Source organism: Meriones unguiculatus, chromosome 4 (assembly GCF_030254825.1).
Source record: "Meriones unguiculatus strain TT.TT164.6M chromosome 4, Bangor_MerUng_6.1, whole genome shotgun sequence".
In the NCBI taxonomy this organism is placed as follows: domain Eukaryota; kingdom Metazoa; phylum Chordata; class Mammalia; order Rodentia; family Muridae; genus Meriones; species Meriones unguiculatus.
In genome coordinates this window covers 27,049,358-27,072,716 of record NC_083352.1, presented here as the reverse complement: position 1 = coordinate 27,072,716, position 23,359 = coordinate 27,049,358, and the positions used below count along the sequence as shown (strand labels likewise).

At 46.7% G+C, this 23,359-nt stretch overlaps 1 protein-coding gene and 1 pseudogene across 3 annotated transcripts in view; both read right to left on the bottom strand.

Annotated features, from left to right (window-relative positions):
• Nucleotides 1–23,359, bottom strand: part of Mfhas1 (multifunctional ROCO family signaling regulator 1) — an 84,710-nt gene that overhangs the window by 21,171 nt on the left and 40,180 nt on the right. The gene's annotated exons all lie outside the window — the stretch shown is intronic.
• Nucleotides 14,620–15,717, bottom strand: LOC132653486 (glyceraldehyde-3-phosphate dehydrogenase-like; annotated as a pseudogene).

The window sequence follows — 23,359 nt, the reverse complement described above, 5'->3', positions numbered from 1 at the left end:
TGAAAAATTTACAGCACCCAAGCCAGTTACCTTCTAGCTAGGCACAGTAGCACTTCTCTGTGATCGTAACACTCGGGAGGAGGGGGCAGAGGAATTCTGAGTTTGAGGCCAGCCTGGTCTACATAGTAAGATGCTACCTATAAACAAACAAACAAAACAAAAGTCAGCCTACAGAGTGAGATGCCATCTCTAAATAAAAGATAAGTCTACACAGTGAGATGCTATCTATCAATCAATCAATCAGTCAATCAACCAAAAGCCAGCCTACATAGTAAGATGCCATCTATAAATAAACAAACAAACAAATAAATAAATGAAATAAAAGCCAACCACCAACAGCAGCAACAACAAACAAAATCTCTACCCTCTTCTAAACTAATGACTTTATTTTACCATGAATCCCTGGGCCCTAGTCAACTTATAAGGGTGTAGAAATTGTTGTCTCCTTCTTTTTATTCAATTCTCATGTTTGTTTTTATTCTGAATGGTCCTATCTTCAGTGAGTGTTTATGATCTGGTCATCAGGAAGCCCTGAACTAACCTTTCAACTGCTTCAAAACATGATCCACAGTGCTGACAGGCAATGGCTACAAGTAGAAGGAGAAGCAAAGATCATAATCACAATCTTGGGTGACTCACACAGCCTCTCCACCCTGTCAGTCTCATCGAGAAATGCCCTGGGTACTGCCACCTCTCACTGGCCCTTCTATGGCAGGTGTCCCATCTGGGCAAACAAGGTCAGCTTTCCCTGACATTTGCTCACTTATTACACAAGGTTCTCTTCCTCGTTCAAGAGACAAGAAAGGAGAAAGGGACACTAAATATCCCAGGTACATTAATCAGAGAAGAGCGCCATTTGGTTGATGGTGTCCCTGGAGGTAATTACCCTGGACTCTTCTGGATTAACAAGGGGTTACTGCATAAATGCTCAAACCAACTTTAAAACTTTCCCTTTACAAACTTTTACTGGGGGCCAAGGTATGAAAGAACCCATGACAAATTAAAAAAAAAAAATGCTACTTGGAGACCACAGAAAAGAACTGATGGAGGATAGGATGAAGACTTATAGGCAGAGCTAGCCTAGGCTAAAGGAATGCTCCATTTGGATACAAGAGAATGCATAGGGCACATGTCCGCAACTTGATGTTCCTGAATGAAAGTAGAACGGTGGTGCTAATTTTGTGGTCAGATGGGTTTGCCATTAGCTATGTCACTGTCTACATGACATTTTCTAAATCACCATCTGATGACAGCACATGGCAAGCCAAGGTCCCTCTGTAGCTTGGTGGCAGAAAAATCAACTATTGACTGTTTTGTGCTGAGTGTTCTCCAGACGATCCCTAGACTACAGAAATGACTCTATTAAGAGAAGGGGAGAAAGAAAACCTTTCTCTCATAGAGAAAGAAAACAGAAGACACTTTTGAGACAGGGTCTAACCCAATCACAGGCTGTAAGAAAAATCACAGTGTAGCCCAGCCCAGCCTAGTCTCAGTGGTCCTCCTATCTCAGCCTTTCAAGTGCTGGTATTATAGGTGTGAGCCATCACACCTACCTACAAAATCTGCTTTCTATTTTTGGCAATAATAAAAAAAAAATAGAAGATGAAGTTGAAAACATAAAAATAAAACCATTCCTAATTCTGCCAGCATTAACATAATAACCCTTTATAGAAGTATATATAATAGTATACATGTATATTTTGGGTAAATGTTATTTTAACGTATATGTTCTATGTAAATATTCTAAGATCAAAAGAGAGAGGAGGGCCTTGCAGAACGATTCCTAAAACGTGTGGGAAAACTTCACCCAGGAGAACTAAGGGGCAAAAGTACTAACAGTTTCTTTCAAAAACTCCACCTGAGGTCAGCCCCAACACCACAAACTTACATCCTTTCCTAATGCCCCCTTTTCCTATTTGTGTCCTTTCACTTCCAGTCCTCAGTGCTTCCCTGTGCTTGGTGATAAGAACTTCCTTTTCCTCCACACTTAGATCTACAGGGAAGCTTCATGTTTGAGCATCCTAGGGTCCCCAGGGATGAGATCCAGGTGGAGACTTCAGGAAGATTCCACTTTGAAGTGTGGTGCTCTAACACAAACAAAATAATATTGCTGAGGAAAAAAAAATAAACATCTCAGGACAGCAGATGGGCATGGCTCCTTCTGAGCTCATGAATGAGCCAGAGAAAGAAAGGAGGCTGTGGGAAGCTGAGTCACCTATGAAGAAGGGCTTTGCTTTGGGCTCAAAAAAGAGAGAAAACAGCAAGAGAGTAAGAGATTATTTTTCTGTCCAGGTACTTTCAACTGGCTGTCCCTAGCATCTTCCCCAGTCCCAGATTAGCCCAGACTCTGTACAAATGAGAAGGATTAGTGAAGAACAAAGACCCTCTTCTTTAGATTCCACAAGAGGATTCTCTGGAGTCTCAAAGTAAGTCACCTTCTATCCTAGAGAAAGCAGAGCCAGGGGAGATGTGAAGCTCAGGGGAAGGGATGTGAGAAGAACTCTAACGACTGATAGCAAGTACAAGTGACAAACTCACTCTATCCAAGGAAGAGGAAGTGCTGATCTAAAAAAAGGGGTGGGGGGAGACTGAAATCTGAGGACATCTAAGGTTTCTACGGCATGGCTCTCTACGGTGTGGAGGCAGCTGCTCGTTCATACATGTACCTCACTATTCAGGGTCACTGTCCCATAATCAGAGTGGACTGGCCATGCTGCTAGCTCAGCCCCTGCTGTTCTGCTTGTCCCTGCCCCTACCATGTCCTTAGAACATGCAGAGGACACATCACCCTGACGTCCGTGGCCCTTGAAAGCCCCAGACACAGTCTGACCCCAGTTCATCCATCTGGGAAGGTGGAGGGCGGAGGAGTAGAGGGCCCCTGCCTCTTCCCACCATTCACTGAATCCCACGCACCTTCCCTCGGAGAGTGTGCCTGCCTCTTGGCTCATTTTCAGGGCTAAGGGTTTATATAAATACAAATCCACCCAAGAAAGGAAAACTATTTCTCTTTTTCCTACTCTGGCTAAAGTTCCAGCACACTTGGCGGAGGATTAGACAAGTGGCACAGATCAAAGTGTGCTGCTGGCTGGATACGGGGAGGGGAGGAGCACAGCCTCTTCCCCCACCCCTCGGCCCTCCCCTCTCACACTTAAGCAAGATCATAAAAAGCCTGCTCGGCTGGGCTGAAGTGCTTTCAAAGGTGACTCTTCATTTGCATAGCCTGTCACCTACTTCTGGGAAAGGTTCCTTCCAGGTCCTGAGAGGCCTCTGAGGCAGCCAGCACAGAGGAGTTCAGACCCAAAGATTCTCTCCCCAGAGTTAGTTTTCAGTGGGAAGTAAAAGGAAGCATTATGGCTTGCAATCTGAACAGCTGGCTTGTAGGTCTTATCAGCATCATTCTGGTTTTGCAATAAAAAAGGGGGGGGGAGGGGCTGGGAACTCTCAGGATGGTCAGAGACGTGCATTCACTTCTTGTCTCCTAACAAGGAAACAGAGGAACTTCTGCAACTTCATCTCCTCCTCCCCGGGAAGGGAGGAAGGAAGAGAAATGAAAATTGGAGCTGGGGCAGGGGAGTTCTTAAGGTTTTGGAAGACATAAAAAAGCCACAGGCATGGAGTGAAGTGCGACAGAGCTACAAAGCCAGAAGGAACCTTGACCCAGGCCTGTGTCACTGCTCTGCACAGGGATGCCACTCACGTAAGTGAATTGGCTGAGAAAGGGGCATATCCCAACTCTCCTTAGACTCCTCAGCCTTGACAGCTGAAAGCTGCAACTGTGAACAAGAGTGGGCTCTCTTTCTGTTTGGTTCACTATGTAGCCCAGGCTGGCCTGGAAGTAGCAACCTGCCTGCTTCAGTGTCCTGAGTGCTGGCTGGGGTTGCAGGTGTGAATCACCATAAATGGCTCTTTATTTCTCAGGTACATATCAAACAGCAAACAGGCTGTAGGCATCCAAACTGAAGCCCAAACCCAAACATATTAAGTAGTCATGAAAACACTTGGGTCTTGAAAAAAGTGTGGAGGTCAACCAGAGAGCCCCAGCTTCATCAGGGATGAGAGGCCACCTGTTGGCAGGGACCTCAGCAGGTGGGAACTCTCTCTCCTCCATGTTGCCATATCCTCCCATGGCTGAAGGGAGCTGGCAGCTTGATCAAGCTTTTTAATGAGGGTACTCATTCCTACGATGAGGGCAAAGCCCTATGGCTTGACCATTTCCAAAAGACTGTGCCTCTCAGTAACAGAGCAGTAGGTCTTAAATCCAAACTAATTAAGACGGGGGTGGTGGGGAGACACCAATATTCAGGACACAGCAGGCACTGCTTGATGGATTACAGCAAGAACACACTGTGTCTGCCCACTTCCAGAACTTCTACACCAAGGAACTGCGGCATCTCCTGGATGACATGTGGGGGAAGGCAGGAACACCACGCAAATACATGTCATGTTGTTTCCTGAGATTCTTGGGCTGGCATCTGTTTGTGGCTGTTTCGTTCAGGACACACTGTGATGGTTAGAAAAGGATGCCCCACTGGACCAAACCGAAATCAATGCTGTACAATCACACAGTGCATCTGACATTAACAACCTAGTATCTAAAAGAGAGACAGCGCCATTTACCAGTGGCCATTAAATGCTGTAGGCCCAAACAGTTAATGGATGGTTATAAGTGTTAAAAAGCATGAGGCTGGTTAACCAACATTCTCTGCAAGAGGTTTATTAAGTGGGTATGGAGGAAGGGGGGGAGCAGGACATGGTGGGGAGAGAGAAGGAAAGGGAAAGGGGAGTGCCCCAAGAGAGAGAGAGAGAGAGAGAAAGAGAGTGTAAGAGTATGAGAAAGAGAGAGAGAGAGAAAGAGAGGAGAGTAAGAGAGTATAAGAGTGAGAGAGAGTAAGAGTAAGAGAGTGTAAGAGAGCGACCACATGTCGGGGCTGGCCCTTTAAGGGGCAAGGTAACCACGCCTTCCAGGTGTGGCCACCTGACTGGCGACATGTGATGACATCATAAGTTGCTGGGTAACCCAGGAGCAGGTTGTGTTCCCAAATACTAACAATAAGTCCTAGAGGGGAAGCAGTGATACGTCTTTGCACCCCGCCTTTTACAAGGTTAAGGGTACTGTAACTTAAACATGAACCATATTCCACCAAATTTCCAGGAGACCAGGCAGGTGGTTTGAGGTGAGGACACTGGCTCTGTTCCTATCAAACCACATAAGGAGTTAGTGTTAGACTCACAAAATTAGCATCAAGTGGGCATCATTTTCTTTCCATCTGCTCTAAAAATTGCACCATTCTTGAGAAACTGAACTGGAAAATGAACAACCACTATAATAGTCCCTATCATCTATGGGGGAAATTTCTCTGGCTTTTAAGGAAACAAAAATCAGAATAAAATAAAAAGCTCTGTTCCTTGAGCTGAGAAATGGTACCAAATTACATCTAAGCTCTGTAAAGACAGCCTGCCTGTATCAGAGATGGTTACTGTAATGAAGCTATCTGAAATGAGAATGTACAGGCTGTCACCAATACATGCTTGATTTTCCAAAACAGTGGCCCTGCTCTCCTCAGCAACTCTCTGAGACCTCTAACAATGCTACCTAAGCGAGGTGTCTGTTGTCCTGGTACCCTGGGTCTCAGCGCAATCTCTTGGCAGCCTCAATGCCCACAAGCTCTGCTCCTGTGAGCACATGGGAGAGTATGCCTGTTCTATTTTCCCTTCCTGCTCTACCCTGCACCTCTCCACTCTCAGCCTTGTATTCTGCTGGGGACTGGGGGTTTGAAGGAATTATGGCCACCAATATCTTTCAGAACACTGAGGGCTTTGTGGACCAGCCTGGAGGCCTGACCAGAGCCCAGGCTGTCTCAGGGCTCTATCTTCTGCTTTAGAGTCAGTGGACTCAGAATGTTTAAGAACGCAGCTCCTTTGTGGTTAAAGGTATTTCATATGCTCCACGGCAAGTCTCTTCTGCATACTGCACCAAGTTATCAAATGGGACCTGTGAGACATGAACTCACAGAGTCACGTGACAATTTTAGGTGAAACCGGTCTCATACTACTTCATTGATCAGTGAGTCCTCAGGTGTTTTCATAGTGCATAATATACAGATATTTCTAATTGGTGTGTGTTTGGGGGGGTGTCCTTCTGTCCGTCTGTCTGTCGAGAAGGCAGCATAAATTCTTACTCACTGTGGAACTCAGGGAAGTTACTGGGTCATCTGAACCTCGGTTTTCCCAACTGCAAACTATGCCTAATGTATATCTCCTAGGAAGGCTAAAGGCATTTAAATGACAACATTGGCACTGACCTAATCCTAGACCCCCAAAGAACAGCAGCCAGATAAATGCCTTTGACACTTGCTTGCTTGTTTCCTTCCTTCGTTCCTTGTTCCTTCCTTCCTTCCATTCTTGTTCAACTAAAGTGTAAAAACTCTTGAGTTTTAGCAAAAGTAACTTCTGGAAAGACAGCAGTCACAGCAAGTACTCTGACACTCCCACTTACTCTCCTAAAACCTGTCTACCAAGCCAATCCCATTCGGCCTCCAAACGAGTACCTTCTCTACAGAGATCCCACTCTTTCACCTATTTCATATAGAGAGGACTCTGGCAATTCAACTTCAGAATATGTTTGGTTATTTTTTGGGGGGGAGGGGCAGTATAGTCACAAATGTTGCAGGTGCAGTCCAGGGCATTCACTGCAGTATGGAGTTCTGAGCCAACAACTGAGAACAGAGGACGGGATCTCAAGCAGAAGGCTGGTTAGAAGACACTGCTTCTCACGGGACAATATCAGGCAGCCAGTGAGAAGAGACTAGAAAGCTCACTAGGCACAATATGTCCAGTGAACATTTTTACTTCAAAATAGGATACAAAAAAGTAATCATAATATGCTACCATTTGATTCTCCCCTTTGCCCCCGCCCGTGTGTGTGTCTGTGTCTGTGTATCTGTGGCCAGAGACAAGCAATAGTAGCTGATCTAGTAGGGGGGAATTCACGGAGAGCAGAAATGACGTTGCTTGTCCCATCAGCCTTTTTGTACCTCTTACAGTCCATACTACTAAAAATAAAATTTAAAATAACCTTGCTGGGCATGGTGGCAAATGCCCTTAATCCCAGCACTTCCGCAAGGCAGAGCCAGGCAGATCTCTGAGTTCCAGGCCACCCTGGTCTGCAAAATGATCAACAACTGCATCTTCCCTAGAACGGTGCTATGGTTGGAATCTGATATGTCCCCCACTGCCTCATGTTTTAAATATTTGTTCTCCTAGCAAGTGGCTGTGAGGAGGGAGGACGTGGGATCTTTAGGGGGTGAGCCTAGGTGCAGAAGTAGGTCATCAAGGGGCTGGCCTTCGAAACATACCCCTGGCCCTGGTTCCTGCCTCGTTCTTTGCTTCCTGGCTGACTGTGATACAAATAGCTCTTCCTCATGTTCCACCACCATGAACTGCACAACTACACCATACCCTCCCAAGATAACAGGCTTCTAAGACAGGAGACAAAGCAGACCTTTCCTCCTTTAGCCTGTTTCTGTCAGGGATTCTGTTCAGATAAACGTCAAAGTGACTAGTGTAAACAACTTGGCTCACATTTATTTGTTTTTATTTCATGTGTATGGTTTGGGCGCTTTGCCTACATGAATATCTGCTCACCAGATTCCTGTCCAGAGTCCAGAAGAAAGCACTGGACTCCCTGGAACTGGAGTTACAGAGAGTTATAAGGTACCACACAGGTGCTGGGAATTGAACCCAGGTCCTCTGGAATAGCTGCTAGCTGATGAGCCATCTGCCCAGCCCCATTGCTTATCTTTTAAATATTTTATCATAAAGTTTCATTGATATGTGCTAGTTTTAATACAAATGTTAATATAAGCAGGGGTTTTTTAAATGCTATATTCAGTTTTGCTTTTCCCCTCCTTCCTAAAGTTACTTGATTGTGTCCTTCCTTCCTTGTCTTCACTTATATTCACACAGTGATCATTAATTTCTTCTTTTCCTCATATACACGTAATATAAGCATAACCACAACCTTTGTTTTTTTATATTATTAAGAGCCTTTCTCACCTAATTTCAACATATTTTCCCAGCCATTCATACAAGCAATTGTACACACATGAGGTTATCCTTGTCGATACCCGCCACCACCACCTCCCTCCCCCATAACACCCACCTCCCACCAACTCCCTAAACAATGGCCTCACATCTCCATGAAGATGAATCCTCACGTTTCCAGGACAACCGTGTGGTTCTCCACAGGCTGTCCTTCTTGGGTCCTGTCCCTTCTCTTAGGATGAGCCTGCATCAGGAATTCCCTTGGCCAACCTCTAGCCTCTGGCCAGACCTTTAAAGGATGGGCTCTGGCCAAGCATCGGGATGTGATTCCAGGCAAAAGTTGCAGTGCTGTCTGTATCATGAAATTAAATGACTCAAGAGAAGACTCTAGATGACTTTACCAACCCAAACCACATGTTTGATCAAGACAAAACAGCACTGGTGGCGGAGAAAAAACTCTCAAGCGTGTAGAAGCTTCTCATCTCACTGTCCTTCCCTTCCACCCTGCCTCTCAAGCTGGCAGACACCAGAGAGTCAGAGCAGAGCTGGCCCTGGTAACAGGACATACTCTCCACCTGCTGGGGTCTGCAAGCCCAGCAGCCACTCCCTGCCCATCCCTTGGGTGTGTGGGGGCAGATGCCAGATGGAGACAGAGCAATGGCAGGGTGGGGGTGGGGGTGGGGATTAGTGGTTTCTGTGGAAGCTTACAGATGTCTCTGAGGCCGGCTGGCAGCAGATCCGAGAATCTTAATAAGGAAGGGTGGGGGAAATGGCAGGGTGCTTACACTAAGCCTATTTCCACCCTGCATTTCTTGGTTCTTAAATTTCAACAGGGCAGATTTGCAGAACGCAAGCACTTTCTAGGCAAGAAGGCAGGCATAGAAATGTATAAACACACACACACACACACACACACACGCACGCACGCACCGCCCCTTCCCACCAGACTTTAGGTCTTCGAGGCAATGCGAAGTCTCTGTGAGAAAACAAGCCAGTCGCTACTGATCAATTACTCCAGAGCCCCACTTTTTCTTTTTTTAAATAAGGGGTGTAGTTTTTTTTTTTTTTTTTTTTAAATATCTTGTTAGACCAATGGTTTAAAACTTTCTTAGGTGTGTCGACGGGGTCTTGAACTATAGTAGAGAAGCCCTCCTCCACACTCAAACTGGAGAAATCCGTTAGTGAGTAGAAGGCAGGTTCCCAGGTTTCTTAGAAATCAACTTCGTAACAAAGACAGACAGTTCTCACAGCGCTGCCAAACCCGACGACAGTTCCAGTTTATCTTCCTTTATTTGCAGTCTGAAAAATGTCAAGTGGGAAATTGCCCAAATGAGCAATTGCTATGTTTTATTCTGTACACGGAGTATCACAAGAAACCCCTTCACTGTCTGGCTCTGACCTCCCAGGGATAGGAGATAGCCCTTTCGTCAGGGGACCAACACTGTATGTGTTGGCGGCGATCCCTGTCATCAGACTGACTGCCGAGGGGTCAAGTATTGTGTTCAAGAAACCTGTGTCAGCGCAGTACCGCCAGCAGAGTGTGGCTCCCGGATCTGCTGCATTCTGTCAGTGTGTCCCCGGCAACCGGTTGGATGGCTCTGGCCTGAGTTCCTGCATCTCTGCTGCACATCTCATGGGCTTGTCTCAACTTTGATTTGGCTTAACATAGGCAAGTGTCAGTAGGCATTCCCAGTGACCCTGGCTGCAGAGCTTCAGCAGGCCACAGTGGCAGCAATAAGCAGGTTGGTAGAACAAGCTGAAGCAGGACAGACAGTCACATGGCTCCCCTGGGAGTAAGAAACTGGAGTGAGAGACAGAATGAATCTGGGGAGTGGAGGGAGGGCACCTGAAGCCAAGAGTCAGGAGGAGGAGGTGTTCAGATTGCTGCTTGGGGAGAAGAAAAGAGAGCATGTCCTCAGGGAGTGACGGAGATGACACTGTAATTCGGCCGTGCTTGAGGCAAGAGACAAGGGGAATGAAATGGGGGCAGAGGACAGGGCAAGTCTAGCAACTTCGGTGGAGACTCAACTGTGGGTAGGGGACAGGAGACTGAAACGGAGATGCACCACTTAAATGGGGATAGAGGAATGAGGTAAATCACGGACTGAGGGGAGCAAAGGACCAAAATGAATCAGGGAACCAAGATGGTGACAGAGGACCAAGGTAAGTCATAGGACTAAGCTAGGAATAGGGTGCTCAGATGGAGTTGGGGGCCTTAGATAAGGACACACTAGGGTCAGGGGACCAAAATGGGAGGAAGTGAACCAAGATGGAGATAGAGGACCAAGCTAGGGACAATTGAATTGGGACAAGCGGCCAAGATGAAGTCAGAGAAGTGAGATGGGGATGGGGTCTCAGACAGAGTCAGGGGCCTGATACAGGAAAAGGGAGACTGACAGGCTGTGCCCACACCCTGAGGGCAATGGTGACAGACCCTGGATCTGGGGGGAAGCACACAGGGAGAGGAGTTGAGGAAGGAGCATGGAGACAAGGGCCCATCCCCCAGGAAAAGCTGTGCTTTGTTTCCCATTCTTCGATTCTGCGGATTGATCTCCACTCCTCAGAACCCTGGTTTTCCACCTCAGACTAGTCCACATGCTCTGAGCAGACCACAGCACTTAGAGGCGGCTTTTACAGAAGTGCACCTTTCCTGATAGCTGTTATTATTCCCAAGTTATTGTGTGGCTCTCAAGAATTATTAAAAAAAAAAAAATCTTGAAAACTTGGCTTTATGCCAAACATGCTTTTGTTTGTTTGTTGATTTTTTTTTTTTTTTTAATTCTTGATTTTTCTACCCAGGGAATTCTGTTACGGGAGCCCACTACGCATTCCAGCCAGAGAGGAAAAGGCAGAAGCTGGGGCTGGGGCACTGGGATTTGCTGCTCGCTTGCTGCTAACTCCTCTCTGGCAAACCACGGATCCTGAGGCCTCAGCTGTCAGCTCTAAAAGGAAGAGACTGAACTGGTTTATCCCGAGTGTCATTTAGCTTTAAATAGTCAGTAGTGGCTTAAAGATACCACGCAAGGAGATCTTCTTCTTAATTTTCTAGGTGTCTCGGGTACAAACCCTGGTGAAAATTCGGTGTAAAGTAGAGCTATCTCCGGAAGTGAACACACAGACACACCCTCGGCTCTCCTGAGCCACCGATCTGCCACTCCCCTAAGTCTCCATCAGCACCCTTTGCCATTCAGCATCCCAAGAGGGCAGGCCTGTGACATTTCAGCAAGCCCCCGGTGGCTGTGGACAGGTGAGAAAAAGGAAGAAAAAACAAACAAACAAAAAAAACCCCAGAACACCAGAAAACTCTACCACCTCACTGCATGAGCTCAAACACACAGCACTCACGCTCGAGCTGAGTGCTCACACGGACGGCCCCATCACAGCCAAGTTCCCCCAGAGGGAAGCAAACAACCTCGTCATACCCATCCCCACCCGGAAAAGGGGAAATGGAAGTTTTCACATGAATAAAAGCACCTCCTTGCCTCGATCTGCTGAGTTGGGATTACAGGTATGAGTTCTTCTGTGTAAATACTTTTCATTCCCCACTTAGCAAAACAGAATCCTCTCAGAGCCTGGCCCCTCCACACCTCTGAGCCAGACCTTTGATTCTTGAAAGAATATTCACACCAGTGCTGCTCTGGTCCAGTGCTTCACCAGCCAGGATGCCCACTCTGAGCTCCAGCCCTGCTTCCTGGGGAAGTAAACAGCAGGCAGGCTGAGGAGGAAGGCTAGCTCCTGGAGGAAGCTGACTGCTCAAAACCCACACTCTGCTCATCTTTAGTTGTCCATGCTGGGCATGCAGTCCTGGCTGGCTCCTCTCAGAACCTCTGCAAGGCCTTCATTAGCCCCAGAAAAGATAACAGTCTCCTTTAATTTAGAATACTGCAGGTTGTGGCAGGGTCTTCTGGCTGACTGATGGAGTGAGGGTTTAAAAGGCTATGGTACTTTGTAACACACACACACACACACACACACACACACACACAGACGCACATGCATGCGCAAGCACATGCACTATACAAATGCTTTTCTGCTCTATTAGAATATATACAAAATTCCAGCTACTCAGGAAGCTAAGGTGGAAGGATTACAAAGTTTGAAACCAGCGTGGGCTACAGAGTGAGTCCAGGGCTATTCTGTACAGCTCTGCCATACAACAAAGATAAAAAAGGTCCGGGGAGAATAGCTAATAGCTCAGGGGTAAAGCGCTTGCGTAGCATGTGCAAAACCTTTGAGTTCAAGGGAAGGAAAGCAAGTAGGGAAGGGCAGATGTTTCCTGACACTATGAGGTGGCACTGGGGGGCTGGGACCATGGCTCAGTGGCTGAGGGCTTGCCTAACACAGAGAAGGCCCTGGTTCAGCCCCAGGGTAACTCATGCAATGCAGGAACCTTACCCATTGCAGAGATACGGACCATATCTAAAAGATGAAGCATCTCTATTCAGAACTGACTTAGCAGTCAGTCAACGTAAGGACTCCAGAGCTCAGGAGGGTAGCCATGCATTCTGGAGCTAGGCAAAGCTGATGGACCCGAGCACAGGTGGGAAGAAAGAGGAACCAAAGGAAAAGTACTCAGCATCCAGGCCCCGAAGAAAGGCCATGCTGGCCTTCCACTAACAGAGCTTGCTTGCTTTCCTGCTCCTAGGCCACAGGCAGTACTGTCTAGGCTTGACTGACTCCCTGTGAACACTAGGGAAGGGGACAGAGATGGCAGCCAAGGATCCAGCCCAGGGACAAGAAGCTGAGGCACCTCACTTACATACCAAGCAGACCTGGCCTCCAGGTTCTCCCAGCATCCCTCAGTCCCCACCTGTTACAGGGCCTGCTGACATACCCTGCCCTCTAACCTGAAATTTCCAGCCCAGGAAAAGTTACATTGCTTCCCCATACAATCCACACATTACAGTTCCCTCTCTTTCTGTATTTTCTTCCCTCCACTCTCTCTCTGCACGCCCCCCACCCCCCCCAGCGTTTCTATCTCCCTGTGCATGGCAACTTGACAGACTCCACCTGTGAGATCACTGAGCCCACGCAAGAGCCGCCCACCACCCCTCCAAGAAACCTGCATTGATATACTCTAATTTGGTTTGAATTGGCTCATTCCATCAGCAGGAGAATACCTCTCAGTGCACTCCAATGCTGTGCTAGAAAGCCAGTAAAACACAGAGCAATTAGAGATGTGCAGTGGCACAGAATTTATCCATCCAGTGCTAGGCCATATCCCATCCTCATGTGCAACCCCATTTTCCCCAAACAGTACAGCACAAAGCTGGAAAGATCATGAAGAACCACTCCCCCTAAGAGGCTGAGCTCCCTTGCCAGGCCGCTGTAGAAGTCCCTAGGACTGCAGGGCTTAACAGAGGTCAAGCGGCTCGCTGGGATGAATGCTTGGCAGGGCTGGATTTCCCCAAGCCTCCCTTGCTAGTCAGAAAACAGCATCTTCTCTGTCTTCTTCTGTGTCTGGGAGGCAGGGGAGGCTTCCTCTGTGCAGAGTGTATCCCATCTCCGGTTTTAGGGGGAGAGCAGCCTTGCTGGAGGAGCAGCCATCCTAGCCTTCGCTACCTCCTCAAACATCTTCTCCCCCAAAACACAACCACAGTCATCAGAACTGGGGCCATGTCTTCAGCCTTTGGAGGGGACACAAAGGAAGCCAACTCACAGACTGAGGAGCCATTTGGGCTCCTGGAATTCTTCTCTGGCAGAAGAAACAGAGCCTGCCCTCTACTTGGACCCTGGGATTATACACTTAGCAGCTCTCAGGTAGAGGGAATGACAGGGACACTGAAGGGACACTCTCATTGGACAGCCAAAGCTAAAAACACACCATCCATGACCCAGCTTGGAACAACTGGCAGAACAGCTGCACCCCACGGGTTCTGGTCATGGACTGATGTCAACTTCCTACCAACTTCCTTCCTTCAAAGTTAACACTTATTCATTGTTTTTGTTTTTGTTTTTCAAATCTCAGCAGGAAAGAACAATATAAAGTGAATAATTATCGTCTTCCTCTTGACTGGCATCCATCCTGTAACAATAACTGCTGATCCGTTTTTCAGGCATCTTCCACAGATAATTTTAACACACACAGATGTGAGGCTGTTTGGATCTCACACCTTCCTGACTACCTAGCGTTCCCTCTCATCCCCCTCTTCTGTACTTGTGCAACCTTGGATTGTGTGTGAACACAGAACACAGACCTAATTAAAACCTTTGCTTTCACAGATTCCCTTGCAGGTCTTGCAAACCCTGGGGCAATTCTAGCCAATGAAATCTAGGTACAGGCAGCTGGGGACTTCTCAATACCTTTCTGCTTCTATGATATAAGATATACCCATCTCGCTACTTTTTACCTCTTACACAAGTTTTCCCTGCTTGGAAGTACAGATGTGAGATGTGGTAGAATGTAAAACGTCTGGTAGCCATGAGGACTGAGGCCCACAAAATTCCTGCTGTAGAACAGAGATAGAGCATGCAAGTCTGGGACAACACAGAGGAGACTCTGTACCAACCCAGTACTGCAGAGATGTGAACAACTTATTCACAAGGAAAATACACTCTTTTCAGGCTCTCTCTCTCTCTCTCTCTCTCGTACAGTGAACTTTATTGATGGTATTCAAAAGAGTAGGGCTCCCTAGGCTCCTCCAGTTACTCTGGGGGGGCCTGGGATAGAAACTGTGAGAAACATGCTCAGTGTCAGGGACTGAGTGGGACAGGGACTCCTCAGCAGCCAACAGCAAGGGCCTCTCTCTTGCCTCTGTGTCCTTACTCAGGTGGTGGGTGGGGTCTTTTTACTCCTTGGATGCCATGTAGGCCATGAGGTCCACCACCCTGTTGCCATAGCCCCATAGTCACTGTCATACGATGAAATAAGTTTTACAAAGTTATCATTGAGAGCAATGCCAGCCCCAGTATCAGAGGCAGGAGAATGTGAGTCGCTGTTAAGTCATAAGAAACAACCTGGTTCTCAGTGTAGCCCAGCTTAAGTGGGCCTTTGGATGCCTACTTCAACACCTTCTTGATGTCATCATACTTGGCAACTTTCTCCAGTCAGCATGTCAGATCCACAACAGACACGTTGGAGGTAAAAACACAAAAGGCAATGCCAGTGAGCTTGCTGTTCAGCTCCTGGATGACCTTGCCCACAGCCTTGGCAGCAGCAGTAAAGGCAGGGATGATGTTGTAGGCAGCCCCATAGCCATCACACCACATCTTTCCAGAGGGGATGTCCACAGTCTTTTGGGTGGCAGTGACGGCATGGACTGTGATCCTGAGCCCTTCCACGATGCCAAAGTTCTCATGGATGACCTTGGCTAAGCAGTTGTTGGTGCAGGAAACATTACTGACAATCTTGCACTCAAGATTGTCATACATGTCAAGTTGTCATACATGTCATGATTCACACCCATCACAAACATGGGGGCATTGGCAGAAGGGGAAGAGATGAGGACCCTTATGGCCCCACCCTTCAAGTGGGCCCCAACTTTCTCCATGGTGGTGAAGACACCAGTAGATTCTAGAACATACTCAGCACTGGCATCGCCCCATGTGATGTAAGCGGGATCTCGCTCCTGGAAGATGGTGATGGGCTTGCTCTTGGTGACAAGCTTTCCATTCTCAGCCTTGACTGTGCCATTGAACTTGCCGTGGGTAGTCATACTGGAACATGTAGACCATGACCATGTAGTTGAGGCCTTCACCATTTGTCTACAGGACGAGGCTGGCATTGCACGAAAAGATGCGGCTGTTTCTCGAACAGGGAGGAACAGAGAGTGGCTTTCTCTCTTTTTTATTGTTCTCCTATATATATTTTTTTTCATTGTACAGAGTTCTGGATTACACAAGGACATTTTCATGCAAATGTAACTCTGACAGTATTTTTATCTTTTTATAGCTACTACACTGACACACCATCTTCTAAAGTTCTTTTTTAACATGCGTGCTATAAAGCCTGAGTCAGCCTTTTCATCCAACCCCGTGAAGAGAGCAACAGAGAATGGTGCTGTTTTCAACACTTCACAGTACTGTGCCGTGTGCATACAGGTGATTCCGTTTTTTGCTAAGAATCTCTACTCTATTGTGTTTTTGTTACTGTCATAACAACTATCAGAGCAGATATTTTGTGTGCCATCAGGCTTGGCAGCCAGCACCTCACGGGCCCTCATCCCCCCTTTTTAAACAGTGAGGTTTAATATGTTTTCTCACTTTTACTTCTAGAAAGGACCATCAGCCTGCCTAGCTCATCACACATTTTTTTATTCCTAACACTCATTTCTATGTAAAATCAACTAGCTCTTTGACATACTCGCAGACAATATTTCTCCCCAAATAGTATTTGTTATTTGATTTTATTCACAGAACTTTCCTCCAAACCAAACCTTTAAACTCTCATGTGATCTTTTTTTCTTAGTCTTTTCCTTTATAGCATCTGAGTTTGTTAGGCTGGGGGCGGGAAGGCATGCTCTACCTCTATACCAAGTTGTATTTAAACTTCACGTCTCTCGTAACTTTTACAAAGTCAGTCTCAAACTTTCAGACAGCCACATTTATCGTTATGTAAGGAGGAAACACTTTCTTTTTTTCCAGTAGCTACTCAACTGCCTCAGCCACCATTTACTGGAGAGTTTATTTCCCCACCCTCTGAGGGGATATGAAGGACAGACCTCTGAGAGGGCCTGACTTAGGCTCCATCTCTGTGGACTTCCCAGGTCATGACTGATGAAAACATACAGACAGGGGAGCTTCTGCGTCATTTTTCTGTCTTCTAACCAAGAGAATGAATCAACAGAGTAAAAACAAACACTGAAAACAAAGATCTCAAAAGAACAGAGAAACAGGAAAGGGCTAGGAAGCTGCTACCTGGTAAGGGTCAGTTAAACCTCGCATATTGAAGCATCAGGATCAAAGGCATTCGGTGTAGCGTAGGAAAGAAACTCTGCCCCGGGATGTTACCGGTACCTTTGTCTAATACTGTCTTTAAAAAGAGGCAGTCCCGGATCTCACCCTAGACTGACTGACTGACTGACTATCTGACTGACTGATCTGAGAGGCAGGATCTCCTACCTCTCCCTCTCAAGTATTGGTATTATGGGTATGCGACCACCATGTCCAGCCTTACCATGAAGCATCTTCTATGAAAGAAGGGCCCAGCCCAGGCCCTAACTCTGCACCACTAAGATCACTTCCTGGACAACTTTTCTGTTCTGGACACTGCCACTTAGGAGGCATAATTAAGAGACGTTTCCCCCGAGAAAGAAAACAAAAGATAAATGCATTGCAGCATCATCGTAGAAGAGCATTCAGTCTAAGACTCCCAGGGCTCTGCTGAACCCTAAACCAGGGGCAAGGCTCGTGGCTTCTTCATTCACACCCCACACAGAGGGCTCCATGGCTCTCCTGGGTACACGTCCTACCTTCCTCACTAGAGAGAGCATCCATGTTCCCAAAGGACAACTCTCTCTGCTCCGAGATTAAGCTTCACCCCTTGAACACTTTCCAGTGGGTTGCTGGCTACTCCTGCCCACTTTGGTAGCCCTACCACTGGAACAAAAGCCACTTAAAGCTTCCGGGTATACCCAAAAAAGACCATCTTCCTGGGCAAAGCTCTTCCCCATGGCTGAATGCCTACCCCGCTTTTTGCCATACTCTAGAGCTCCTTCTGTAGATTCATAGCAAGATAATGGCTTCCAATACCTGGAGGTCTCCCCAACGCCCTGATCATGATCCCAACAGCCTTCCTTTTCTCACACCTCCTCAGCGCCTAGATAAGACCTGTACTGACTTCCTGTTTTTTCGTTAGACTGGGAGTGTTTGGAAGGCAAAGGCATGTCTGATTTACCACCCAGCTCTTCCAGTGCCTTAGCGGCGTGAACAAATGAGTGCAGGTTAGATTGAAGACCACAGGAAAATACACGAGGGATCAGTATTAAAAATGAAATCTGAGCAGGGCAACCCGCTAACAGAACAGACGGCCTTTAATGGAGTTACTTGCTGAGGTGTGAGGGAACCAGATGCTGGCGAAAACAAGACAGAGAAGCCTGGGTTACAGAATAAGACCCTGCCCAAAAATAATTAACTAATTAATTAATTAAAAATACAGACAAATGCTACTGTTTTGCTGCTGGCCTTTTCTGCCCTGGGATTCAAAGCTAGAGCCTAGAGCACACTAGAACAGCACTCTACCACTGAGCCATGGCCCCAGACCCTCCAGGCAAATGCCATTAAGAAATGAGATTAAAATTGACAAACCACAACACTAAAATTTATGATACCTTGGGCTGTCGAGGTAGTCCGCTGTGAGAGCAAATGCCACCGAGCCTGCCAGGCTTAGTTCGATCCCCGGGACCCATGGGTGGAGGGGAAGAACTGACACCTGACTTGCTCTCTGACTTATATCCACACAGTGGCACGAGCGGCCCCCACCCCCACCCCTCACAGCACACACAAAATAAATACATACATGTAAAAGTTTAGTCTAATACCATTTCCTGTAGGAACTACTTGTTTTAGAAAATCACTGTCATTCAGCCACACTGCCATAACAAAGGAGACCAGAAAGAACCCTTTGCTAGGTAGAAAGCCTGTATTCTAGTGAGGACAACCCCACAGATTATGAACTGAGTCCCTTCAAACAAGTTAACCCCTGACATGAGATGCTCCAACCATCTCAAAAAACGTGCTCTGGAACTCTGGCGATGATACAGGAACATATCATGCAAATCCGCATGGTCCTGTCAGTCAAAGGCAGTGTTACTTATGCTCACTGAGTTTGGTTTGAATCACTTCATCCATGATTGGTTATAGATATCAATAAAAACTCCCATGGTGCTCAAGGCGCAACAACCACCTCATAGAATCTTGCCATTCCTAAGAAAACAATGAGCATCTCACGAAGTGTTAATAGAGATCTGGCAGTGATAATGCCCACATCTGGCCTTTCCTAGATGAGTATGAGCTTGGTTACTTTGATGTCAGATCAAAGGAAGCATGATAAGGAAGGAAAAAACTTTGCTTAGCCTTGCTAGTGTCTGGATTCAATTTCTCTTGGACACAGTATAGGAATAAAGAAATATACACAAATGTATGTGCGTGATATAGCTCAATCGTTTCAGAGGTCTGCTGCTCATTACACCCTACATAAGCCCCTTTACCAAGAAGACTCAGTGGGTTCAATAAGATGAACACTTGCACCATGCTTTTCTGAGCTTAAGGACTCCAGAAGCCAGGATTTCACCAGCCACTGTGCGCCGGCCCTTAGATGACATCATCACCAAACATACTCTAGACACAAGAGCAACGACTCTCTCAATTCTTAAAAACACAGTCTTTTTAAATATCCCTTTAAAGAAAATGATATTGGTCAGATGCTATTGGTCCTTACAATCCCTGCCCACCCTCAAATTCTACCCATGATACTTCTACTATGCCTATAGCTATCTGGAAGCCCTGAGTTGTGTGATCAAAAATGGGTGTACAAGCTAATGCTTAAAAAGTCCTAAAGGCTCTCTCTGCTTATAAAGAACATATTAGAAAACTTTTTTGTAAAGTGATTACATCTTATATAAGCATATTTTCACATTGTGCATGCTTCAGCAAAGCACAAAAAGTATATTATTTCAAAGTTGATCCAAACGTACAAACATCTTCACTTGAAAACCAAACAAACAGACCAACCTGTAATATTAAGTATAATCTCAGCTATTAAGAAACTCCATTGGGGGGGGGGGTGCTGAAGAGATGGCTTGGTGGTTAAGAGCACTGGCTCCTCTTTCAGAGGACCCTGGTTCAATTCCCAGCACCCACATGGCAGCTCATAACTGTCTGGTCCGTAACTCAAATTCTAGTGGATCTGACTCCCTCACACAAACACCAAATGTAAAAGAAAGAGAGAAAGAGAGAGAGAGAGAAAGGAAGGAAGGAAGGAAGGAAGGAAGGAAGGAAGGAAGGAAGGAAGGAACTCCTTATAAATGACATTTGAAATGTCTTCATTTAACCCCAGATAACTAGAAAGCAATTGGATGAAGGGGAATTACAAAGCGAAACTCCCTAATGAAGACCAACAAGCTGAATATAAATATGTGACAACTCCTGTCATGTATACATTGAGAACACAGAAGCAGGTGAGGGATGCGGATCAGTGGCTGGGCACGTGCTGAGCACGTGTGTGGGCCCCAGCCCCAACACCACACAAACAAAGGGGAAAATGGCTGACGGAAGGCTGTGCTTTGATGACGCAGGAAAGAGCTCGTCTCAGACAAACCACCCACCTTCCATCCTGAAGCAAGCACACAGGAGCCCTGGGAACGGGCAGTACCTGGTCAGATAGTCAAGCTGTGAACTGTTCATTCAAAAATGCTAATGCCCAGGCCCAAAAGGCTTTAGAGAGCTCCTCCAGACTGCAGAGACCTCAGAGGAAGCACGCCTCACGTCACAGTCCCTATGAAACCTCACTTATGCCACAGCACCCTGGACTCCCTGTGTGCCCAACAAGACAAAGGACAATATCACCATACTAAGCCCGCACTCATTATGCTGCTTCATACTTTTATGAAATATGCCATTCTATTTTGGCAACTCCACATGAGATTTTATGCATTTCCTTTTTTTAAAGACGGATGTGTGCGTTCTGGACTGGCACTAGAAATAAACCTGGCCCTAGTCTCAGCAAGGCATGAGGCTAAAAATAACTAGGGTCTGCCTCTAGAGCAGAAATGTGTGGCAGAGTGCAAGCAGGCCCTTCCCCTTCAATGACCTGACCTGAGCCACAAAATAGCCCCGGGGCAGGTCTTTAAGGGAAGCCCCGAAACGGGAAGCGCACCCCACCCTCACTTCTGGAGTGGCTACAATCGCAGAATCTAATTTTAGATGCTATCACTTCCTCCGCAAACCGTGAATCAGAGCTTCAAAGTGACTCGGAGGCAGACATAAATTCCATTAAATGCTTGTACTGAAGGCTGAGACACTTTCACCTGGAGCTGCTCAGAAACAGTCCTGGGACAGCAGCCCTGCCCTCCACAACCCTGATCCACAGCCTCCATCTGAGGGGGCTGGGTGAGCACGGTAAAAGCCTGGCGGTTGTTTTTGCAGGTGTATGTGTCTGTGTACTTGTGTACGCGTTTGCAGTGTATGTGGGTAGTGGGCACACATGTACATTGGAGTATAGCTATGCATGATGTCTGTGTATACATGCAGAGGCCAGAGGAGGCCATGAGTGTCCTGCTCTATCTCTCCTTGATTCATTCCTTTGTGACAAGGTCTCTCACTGAATGTGCAGCTAGCCAGTTAGCAAGCCCCAGCCTCCATAAGCTGGGTTCACAGGTACATGCACCTACACCTGGCTGTTTCTGTTTATTTTCTCTAACATGATATGGACTGAGGTCCTCATGTGTGCAGCAAGTACTCTTAGCCTCTGAACCCCCCCCCCAGCTCCTCTTCATCTCCTAGCACAGCAAAGTCTGAGAAGCATGCACCAAGCTTGGTAACTTCAACCATCCCTAGGCAATCCCAGGACAGTGCTGGGACAGTCCTTCTCAACCTGTGCTCTGGGGCACACAGATAACAATGACCGCCTGCCCCATCATTTCTCCATTTCCTCACTTATACTTCTCATTGAAAAATTAGCAGGTTTGACTAATGAGGGGGGGAAAAAAACAAGAAAGCAGGTGTCTGACGTATACCGACGAATGAGAGAAGAAAGCAGGGGAGAGTCTACTCCAAAGGAAGAAATACATAGAGTGTAAATGAGTCCAGGGTGGAAGATGATGGCAGGACAGAGGCAGGGGAGGGATGAGGCAGAGGCTCATCTATCCACTCCCCGCCCACGTCCCCACCATGCCTGATTCCCACAATATCAGCTCCCTCATGCATACCTTCCTGGCCTTAAATGAGATAGATACAGGAATATATACTTAATTTAGCTGTCACACTAAGGTCAACGATAACAAATCAAAATGGGAAGGCAGAACTCAGGAACTATCTGTCTTCACCATTTCTAAAGCATAACTGCCAGCCTGAAGAGATAAAAGGCGAAGAGCAGAAAGCTATTTCCTAAGCAGTTGTAGGGTCTATTTAATAGAAGTAGGTCTGCTCTCTCTGGGGTTCTAGCTACATGGGTGTCACTCATGCTGAGTGACAGGGACACAGAGCCTTACCCCTGCAACATTTGTCCTTTCACAGCCGTTCCTGGAAACACTGGCAGAGGCTCTCAGTCTCAGCCTTTGCATCCAAAGAGATGGGAGGGATCAGCCAGGAGAATCCCCAGAATCTTCCCATAAGAGCCGTAAAAACTGTCTGACCCTAAGTCAAATTGTCACTGTTTTGTTATTACTATTTCTCTTAAAAACCAGAAGGAAAGTCCCAGTATTCCAGCTAAGGTAGGAGGATTGGAGGTTTGAAAAAAATAAAACAAAACAAAATCTCACAGCTGATGATAGCACACAGCTTTAAACACTCCTTCATTATAGCACAGTCTTATTTAAAATACAATTCTCTTCGCATGCAAGTAGTTTTCTTTGCAAAACCGCAAAATAAAAGATGCACTGGCACAGTTCCTATCATTGTTTAAAATTAGACTGACTTTGTACTCACATCTTATCTGAGATTTGGAACTGCACTGTGTGTGTGTGTGTGTGTGTGTGTGTGTGTGTGTGTGTGTACCTACCTCTGAGGAGGCAGCGCTGGCTTCTGGCCACCTTCTGCATCCCAAGCAGAAGGGGTTCATACAAACACAGACGTGTGCTCTGGGTGCCTCCTTCTCTGGGCTTTTCCCACACTACCCATCATTCCATGCTCTGACTCTCCCTTGCATGTCCTCAAGTTCATACCACACTCTGTCTGTGTCTCACACCAGATCACCAGCCTTCCTTCCTCGAATTCTCAACCAGACTCTCAGCTCCTAAAATGCAGAACCAGTTCTCTACATCTGTCACTGAGGCAGCCTCTGCCCTTTCCACTGTGCCTGGCACCAAGGCTGGTCCACAGCCACCAGCGGAGAAACAAGTTGAAGAGCTAATGCCTGGCCTTTAGGTTACTGGGGAGAGGGTTGTTTTGTTTTGTGAGACAGGGTTTCTCTGTGTATCCCTGGCTGTTCTTAAATTCACTCTGTAGACCAGGCTGACATCAAAGTCAGAGAGATACCTCTGTCTACCTCTGCCTCCCAAATGCTGAAGTTAAATGTGTGTGTTACCACACCTGGCCCAGTTACTGGTATAACAGTTATTTGAAAGGAAGCCTAAATATGATCTGCACAACAAAGCAGATTTGGAGTGAAAACATGAACAAGAAAAAAAATAAAATAAAAAAGAGAAGAACTCACTTTAAT